Here is an 8,535-nt window from a genome sequence, read left to right on the forward strand (position 1 = left end):
TGTCTATAATATCTATTTTGCTCTAATTTTTTTTATTTTTATTTATGTTTAAAATATTAATATAATATGTATAATTTAAAATAAATATATGCAAAATATATATATTTATTTTAGATAATACGTATTATATTCATATTTTAAACATAAATAAAAATAAAAAATAAATTAAAGCAAAATAGATATTATACCCACACTATTCATTAGTAACAAGCACCGCAGTAGAATCGGTGAGCAACTTTATTCCAATTATTTAAAAGGAACCGTGTAGTGCGGGTTTTACATTATTAATCTTACATTATTTTAATTAATTGCCGGCAGGGGGGACGACAATGATGCTGCCGCAACATATAAATGGTGGGAAACAACAGAGCCGTCCATGTTTGGGCCGCTGCGAACCATGGGCGAGTTCTCTTCTTGCTGAACTTAGTTGGAGCAGCAAAAACACAAGGATGATGATGATGAAAGCAACAGACCTCACTATACCATTTTGTGTGTTGTGCATGAATGATGATGTAGAATATATATATATATATATATAAGGAGAGAGAGGTTACTAGGTACACACAAAGATTGCTCTTCATCCCTCAAATCTCTTCTTCCCAGTTTTTATGCGGATTATAGGGTCACACAAACATTGCTCTTCATCGAATTTGATTTTTTTATTTTTGCTGCTGTTATTCTTGTTCTTCTGATCAGAACATGAAGAGAAGGGTTGTTACTTCTTACTTGTTATTTGCATTCTGTTTAATACTTTTATTTGCATTTCAGGGATTTGCAGAAAACAACCTATAATTTTACAACACTCATAGGACAAGGTGCCTTTGGTACTGTTTATAAAGCTCAAATACATATTGGAGAGACTCTGTTGCGGTTAAAGTTCCTGCAACAAATTCCAAGCAAGGGGAAATAGAATTTCACACCGAGGTAGAGATGATTACCACTAACAATTTCTCATTACTATAGCCATGGAGTAATCCAACTCCACTCTAAACTAGATTGTTATTTATTGTATTTAACCTTTTTGCGTTATTCATCCAAACGTTTGTTGGGAACCACTTGGGTACTTAATTACCTGAAAACAATTGTGATATATCTGGAGAAAAAGAATAATTGAAACATCAATCTTTCTTGTCTTCCACTTTAAGGGTGGATCTACCTCACATTTTTCGTAGTTAAAATCCGTGTTCACTGGTGAGATTTTATTTTCGTTAGGACATATATATTTACTTTTTTTCTCTCCTTCATTTGATATATAAAATCATCACAATAAAAGTATTTATTTTAAATATTCACCGACCGCCGACACTTGTTTTTTCAAGAAAGATTCGAGGAAGATTTATTTCAAGTAACAATGTTAACAATAAGGAAAATGTGCTGCTCACTGCATATATATAAATATATAATTGTTAGTTATCTCTTTACCTGTTAATCTTTGGTTGCCCCATGGTGTTGATACAGGGGAAAGTCTAGGGGGCCAGCAATTTTATTGAATTTTGGCCAGCATGTAACCAGCAGAGTAAGGTGAGTCATTGGATGAAACCTCACACCAATCTCACACCATTAAATCATCATTGATGGCTATTTGATGGCTACCAATCACAAAAGTTGCTGCCCCCTAGCATTACTCTCGATACAGTGAGCAGTACACTTGAGGGGTACACTTTGTAATGTTTCGTGATTTGTTTTGGCTGTAATTTATATGAAAAGGATATATCTTTGGTGTAATTGAGATTATCTAGATCTGTTAATTAAGTAACAAATCCGTTCTTTTAAGTTTTAAACTAAGCTCTGTGTGTCATTGGTTGGGTTTGAATGTGATTTTTCCTGCACTTATGTTTATCACTTCATAAAGAGAGGAAGGGAAATTGGTGTATTTTATTGTTAAGAAAAAAAAAATATCTTGTCACTTGTAGAAGGGGGAAGTTCATATTATTTGCTGCTTATTGGTGGTGGTTTCTTTCTTTTCTTTTCCTTTTTTTCCAAGGACGGGATTTTTACAAGATTAAGGTTTGGAACTACAAGTTGCATAGGTGTTTGTTCACTCTTCTAGGACACCTTGATTATATTCGCACTGTGCAATTTCATCATGAGAACCCGTGGATTGTGAGTGCAAGTGATGATCAGACTATTCGCTTATGGAACTGGCAATCACGAACATGTATATCTGTCCTAACAGGGCATAATCATTACGTTATGCGTGCTTCATTCCATCCGAAAGAGGATATTGTGGTGTCAGCTTCTCTGGATCTGACTGTTCGTGTTTGGGATATTGGTTCTCTCGAAAAGAAGGCTGGGCCTCCTTCAGATGATATATTGCGTTTGAATCAGATGAACACGGATCTTTTAGGTGGTGTTGATGCAGTTGTTAAATATGTGTTGGAAGGTCATGATCGTGGGGTCAACTGGGCTGCTTTTCATCCTACACTTCCTCTCATTGTCTCTGGAGCTTATGACCGACAAGTGAAATTTGGAGGATGAATGGTAAAACTGAAGCCTAGTTATTTTCTTTAGTTTCCTGGATAACAACCGAGTGGTAGTATCTATTACTTTCTATTTTGCATACTATAGTTGAGCTGCCGTAGGCTTTCATATACTATACTCATTGATGCCATTCTGGTTATTAAAAATATTAGCATATCATTGTTTAGAGCTGGCAACAAAAATGTTTCATAAAATACATTTCTTGTGTGTGTTAACTTTTGTACTAGATGGTTAACCAAGACGAGAAAGTATTTGCTGTCTTCTCGCAAATTTCAAACCTTCCGCAGAGAGCATGATCGATTTTGGATTCTTGCAATACATCCTGAAATGAATCTGTTGGCAGCTGGTCATGACAGTGGAATGATTGTCTTTAAGCTTGGAGAGAGAAAGGCCTGCTTTTGCAGTTGGTGGTGATTTTTTATTCTATGCAAAAGACCGGTTTTTGCGTTACTACCAATTGTCAACACAGATTGTCAACACAGAGAGAGACGCAAGTACTTCCGATTCGACGACCTGGTTCTTTAACTCTCTATCAAAGTCCGAAGAGTCTTTCCTATACCCCGTCTGAAAATGCAGTTCTTCTCTGTTCAGATGTGGAGGGCGGGTCTTATGAGTTGTATACCATATCCAAGGATGACTCATTTATTGGTAGGGGCGATATGCAAGAGCCAAAGAAAGGTCCTGATGGATCAACTGTCTTTGTGGCTATGAATAGGTTTGTTGTGCTTGATAAAACCAGCAATCAAGTCCTAGTTAAAAATCTGAAGAATGAGCTTGATAAAAAGAGTGCTCTCCCGATTGCCACAGATGCCATATTTTATGCTGGAACAGGCAACTTGTTATGTAGGTCAGAGGATAGGGTATTTATATTTGATCCTCAGCAGAGGCTTGTTATTGGTGATCTTCAGACCCACCTTTTATCAAGTATGTTTTCTGGTCTAATGACATGGAAAGTGTTGCCTTGCTCAGCAAACATGTCATTGTCATTGCAAGCAAGAAGCTTGTTCACCAATGCACTCTCCATGAGACAATCCGCGTGAAAAGTGGAGCATGGGATGAAAATGGCATTTTTATTTGGTGACGTCTGTGGTGGCCAGGCAAAATCAATGGCTAAGATGACCAGGGATACACTTACAATAAGAGTGTTACGCCGTGGCATCTTTCCAAAGCTTAGAGTCGACATGTTTGACTCATGAAGCACGGTGAAAACTGTAATGAAAGTGGAGTTAATGTTTTGAATGTTTAATCCAAATTAATTAAGATGTTGATTATGGGTGATAGAAAAAGTGGTCATACGAGTTCATTGTCTGTCGTTTTGGCCTTTTGGGCTTCATTGTTCTTAATCGAGGGTTCTGACTGATAGTGTCGGCGGAGCATAGCTGACAAATGCGATGTCGCATGCAGTACGAGCGGTGAAGGAGGACATCCGTAACGGTTAGTGTGGTAAGTGGCGGTATCGGTGACGGAGTGGCTTGTTGACTTTGGCGTCCAAGCCCGCCGTGGGTGGTTTAGTTTCGGGTGGAGAAGAAGAGCGAAACCCTAGGCTTCTCTCTCTCTCTGAATCCTCAACCCTGGCTGCCGGTGCTGGCAATCTGCCTCCCCTAGTCTCTCCCCTCTCTTCTCCTCGGTCTCGTTCTTGTTCTGAATCTGCGGACTTTGCCTCCTCTTCCTTGTTCTTGTATGAACCTGTTCTGTTGTGCTCTAAATCTGCTAATTTTATTTTTTGGTTCTAAATCCGATGAATATGCAGTTGTTCTAAATATGCTGATTTGCTTGTGTGAATCTTTCTGTTAGGCATACGATATAGTGATAGTGTTCTGAACTTCTGAAGTATTTTTTGTTGAGTTATTGAATTGTTGTTTGTTCTTGAATTATTGTATTGCTTTTGTTGTTCTTATTTGTAGATCTGTTTGTAAGATATAAATTATAGTTGTTGTGTTACATGTGACTTTGAGTTAGACATTTATGTCAATTATGTGTGATTATAGTTATTTCACTTGGTTTCTTCTTTTTAATTTCTCTTATTGTATTTGGAAGTTAAGTTCTCCACAATTTTGGATATATTATAATTCATTTGTCACTTTACTCTGTTTATTAATGCGTATTTTCCTTTTCCAATTGCTATGTTTCATGCTAAAATTATGATAACTAGGTTCTGTGTCGTTAGCAATAAAACGTAGATTACATAGTCTGGTTGTAGTTGTGGATTCCATAGTTTTTAGAGACGAAAGTAGTTGCTTTTTGTATTCATCTACGCTAGGTATCCTTTTGCTATGGCTAAAATACCCAAAGTAATTGCAATAATGACTAAGCACAGAATATTAGCCAACCTTAGTCATCTAAAACTATGCCACCACAGAATCCACCTTATTTACACAACATTAAATCATATCAAGTACTGCCCTCCTGATGGAGATAGCTGGATAATAAAAACACTGGATGTCCCAATTTATATCACAAAGGTTGTTGGAAACACCATATGCTGCTTGGGTCGGGATGGGAAAACCAGAGCTATAGCTATTGATGCGACTGAATATATCTTTAAGCTTTCTCTCTTGAAGAAAAGATATGACCATGTCATGAACATGATAAAGAACTCCCAACTTTGTGGGCAGGCTATGATTGCATATCTACAGCAGCAAGGGTTTCCTGAAGTTGCCCTCCATTTTGTGAAAGATGAGAGAATTCGGTTCAATTTAACGTTAGAGAGTGGGAACATTCAAATTGTTGTTGCATCAGCCAGTGCAATTGATGAGAAAGATCACTGGTATCGATTAGGGGTTGAAGCTCTTCCACAAGGTAATGCTGGTATAGTAGAATATGCATGCCAGAGGACCAAAAATTATGAGAGATTGTCTTTCCTTTATCTCATTACTGGTAATGTGGAGAAACTTGCAAAGATGTTGAAAATTGCCGAAGTCGAGAGTGATGTGATGGGCCAGTTTCACAATGGCTTATATCTGGGTGATGTCCGAGAGCGTGTTAAGATTTTGGAGAATGTGGGTCATTTGCATCTTGCATACATCACTGCCAAAGTCCATGGACTACATGATGTTGCTGAAAGGCTTGCAGCTGAACTGGGGGATGATCTTCCATCTTTGCCTGAGGGGAAAAAACCATCTCTCTTGATGCTACCATCACCTCTAATAACCAGCCGTGATTGACCCCTTCTTAGGGTCATGCGAGGCATATTTGACGGTGGCTTTAGCAATACAGACGGCAATGCTGAAGAAGAGTATGAAGCTGCTAATGGTGATTGGGGTGAGGAGCTTGATATGGTTGATGTGGATGGCATACAAATGGAGACATTTCTGCAATTTTGGATGACGGAGAGCCGGGTGAAGAGGATGATGGAGAAGGCGGATGGGAGCTGGAAGACCTGGAGCTTCCTCCTGCAGCTGAAACTCCAAAAGCTTCTACCGGTACTCGATCTTCAGTTTTCGTGGCCCCAACACCTGGGATGCGAGTTAGCCAGATGTGGATTCAGAAATCATCTCTTGCAGCTGATCATGCTGCTGCTGGCAATTTTGATACAGCAATGAGGTTACTGAACAGGCAACTTGCAATGAAGAACTTCACTCCTTTGAGATCCATTCCTCGATCTTCATACTAGCAGCCACTCCAATCTGCGTGACTTCTCATCTGTTCCAGAAAGAGGTGGGTGTGAGTCATCTAGTCCAAATGTAAGAGGCCCACCTGCATTACTTTTCAAACCGTCTCAATTAGATGAAAAGCTCAAAGCTGGTTATAAATCAACTACAGCAGGCAAATTCACCGAGGCCCTAAAGACATTTACCAGTATCCTTCATACAATTCCTTTGATTATCCTTGAGTCGAGGAGGGAAGTTGATGATGTGAAGGAGTTGATTATCATAGTCAAAGAAATTAAGGGAAATTAAGGACAATCCGGCACGCCAGCAGGAGCTTGCCGCTTATTTCACCCATCTCATTTGAGGCCAGCTTTGCTTAATGCAATGACTGTTTGCTACAAGGCAAAGAACCTTGCCACAGCTGCCAACTTTGTGAGGAGGCTACTCGAGACCAACCCTACTATCGGAAAACCATGCCAAGACAGCAAGGCAAGTTCTGGGAGCTGACGGAAAAAAACATGACTGATACCACAGTTGAACTATGATTTCAGAAACCCATTTGTGGTTTGTGGTGCAACTTATGTGCCAATTTACCGCGGACAGAAGGATGTTTCTTGCCCGTATTGCACTGCACGCTTTGTGCTGGGCCAGGAGGGTCAGCTATGCACTGTGTGTGACCTTGCAGTTGTAGGGGCCGATTCTTCTGGATTGCTCTGTTGTCCTTCCCAGATAGGTTGGTTGAACTTGGTGCTGGACGGAACCAGTGGCGGAACTTGAAATAAAATTTTGAGGGGGTCAGATAGAAAATAATTGTCAAAATATTTTTCATATGGACCTCATTTAAGATAAGCTCGTCTAATCTCATCTCTCTGGTTTGGGTGATATTGCTAAATTTAATGCCGTTTTTCAAGATCTCGTTCCAAAAAGTTAAGGTTAAAGTCATCATATGTAACTTTTTGAACTTTTGAAGGTTATATCTCACTTTCTTCGTGATTCATTAAAGTAGAAGAACTATCTACAGGTGTTGATATTATAAAAGTTATATGTTCTCCTTCTTAAATATTAGCATTCCTCTTAAAAAATATATCAATTCTTTGATTTTCATTATTATTTTATATAAACATTTGAATATATATCCTGTAAAATATGTAAAGAAGAAGTTAGAAGGACAAATATTAAAATTTATAATATTTATTGAATTTTTTTTATCAATTTATATAAATACAATAATATTAATACTCATTGAATGTTCTATTTTTTTACCATATAAAAAATTAAATTAAATAAATAGTAAAATATAAAATAATATTAAATTAAATAAATAAAAAATATCTAATTTTTTATATTTGAACTTAAAGATAGAGAGAGTGTTGTTTATTGAACTTATTAAATACTTTAAGTCATAGTAAAGTATTTAAGTCAATTGAACTATTTTTTATCTTTTGAAAAAATACTACTAAATTTTTTATAAAAAGTTTGGGGGGGCCATAGCCCCCCTTGTCTGAACTAAGCTCCACCACTGGGAGGAACTAGGAATATTATTGTGGGGGTATAATACATATAATATTAAAAAATATGTAAAAAAATTATATAATGTAAGATGTATTATAAAAATATACCGATAGAAAAATATATGATAAAAGTATAAAAAATATATGTACTCTTTATTAACGAAATAATCGATTCTTCGTATCATACAATTCATCGATAATAGAATTTGTATTAAATCTTTAAGTAATTTTCTTCTCAATGTAATTAAAAGACAATTAGCAAGAAATTAATTTTTTATTTTGTTTCTAAGTTATTCTTCACAATATTCGTAATTGAAAAATATCTCTCCATTGTAGCAGTTGAAATAGAGAAAATTAATACCAAACGAATCAAGAAGGACAGTCACAACCAAAAAAAGAATCCACTTTATAGAATTTGAAAATTTTTATTTAATTAAAAAATATTAGTAGGGGTGTCCATCGATCGGATCGGATCCGCATATCCGCGGTGTTTATCCGAATCCGATCCGAAAATTACGGATATGGATCCGATCTGCAAGGCTTTCGGATCGGATCGGATTGCGGATTTTGTGTTGGTATCCGCATATCCGCGTATCCGCAAAAATAAAGAAATAAATAAGTAAAATATTCTTTTTATGTTTTATTTTAACTAATAATTATCATATATGTTAAATTATTTTAATTTATTATTCAAGAAAAGTATGTTTAATATTATTTTAAGAGTAAACATATTTAAAAGAATAGAAAAAATAAATTTTATTGATATTTTTTAATAAAAATAAGCTTTTAAAAATATTTTTGTGTTTTGCGGATATATCCGATATCCGATCCGATCCGATCCGCAAATGTGCGGATCGGATCGGATCGGATCAACCTTAAAAACTGCGGATATTGAATCCGATCCGATCCGATAATTTTAGTGCGGATCGAATAGAAATTTTGGCCATATCCGA

At 36.6% G+C, this 8,535-nt stretch overlaps 1 long non-coding RNA gene and 1 pseudogene across 1 annotated transcript; both read left to right on the forward strand.

Moving 5' to 3' along the window:
• Positions 1 to 328: 328 nt before the first annotated feature.
• Positions 329 to 1,785, forward strand: LOC114925837 (uncharacterized). Its single transcript, XR_003815633.2, has 3 exons — positions 329 to 557; positions 769 to 924; positions 1,459 to 1,785. It is a non-coding gene; the product is annotated as an uncharacterized lncRNA (long non-coding RNA).
• Positions 1,786 to 1,818: 33 nt separating this feature from the next.
• Positions 1,819 to 7,131, forward strand: LOC112771813 (coatomer subunit alpha-1-like; annotated as a pseudogene).
• Positions 7,132 to 8,535: the final 1,404 nt, after the last annotated feature.

The sequence above is a fragment of the Arachis hypogaea genome, chromosome 18, assembly GCF_003086295.3.
Source record: "Arachis hypogaea cultivar Tifrunner chromosome 18, arahy.Tifrunner.gnm2.J5K5, whole genome shotgun sequence".
NCBI lineage: Eukaryota > Viridiplantae > Streptophyta > Magnoliopsida > Fabales > Fabaceae > Arachis > Arachis hypogaea.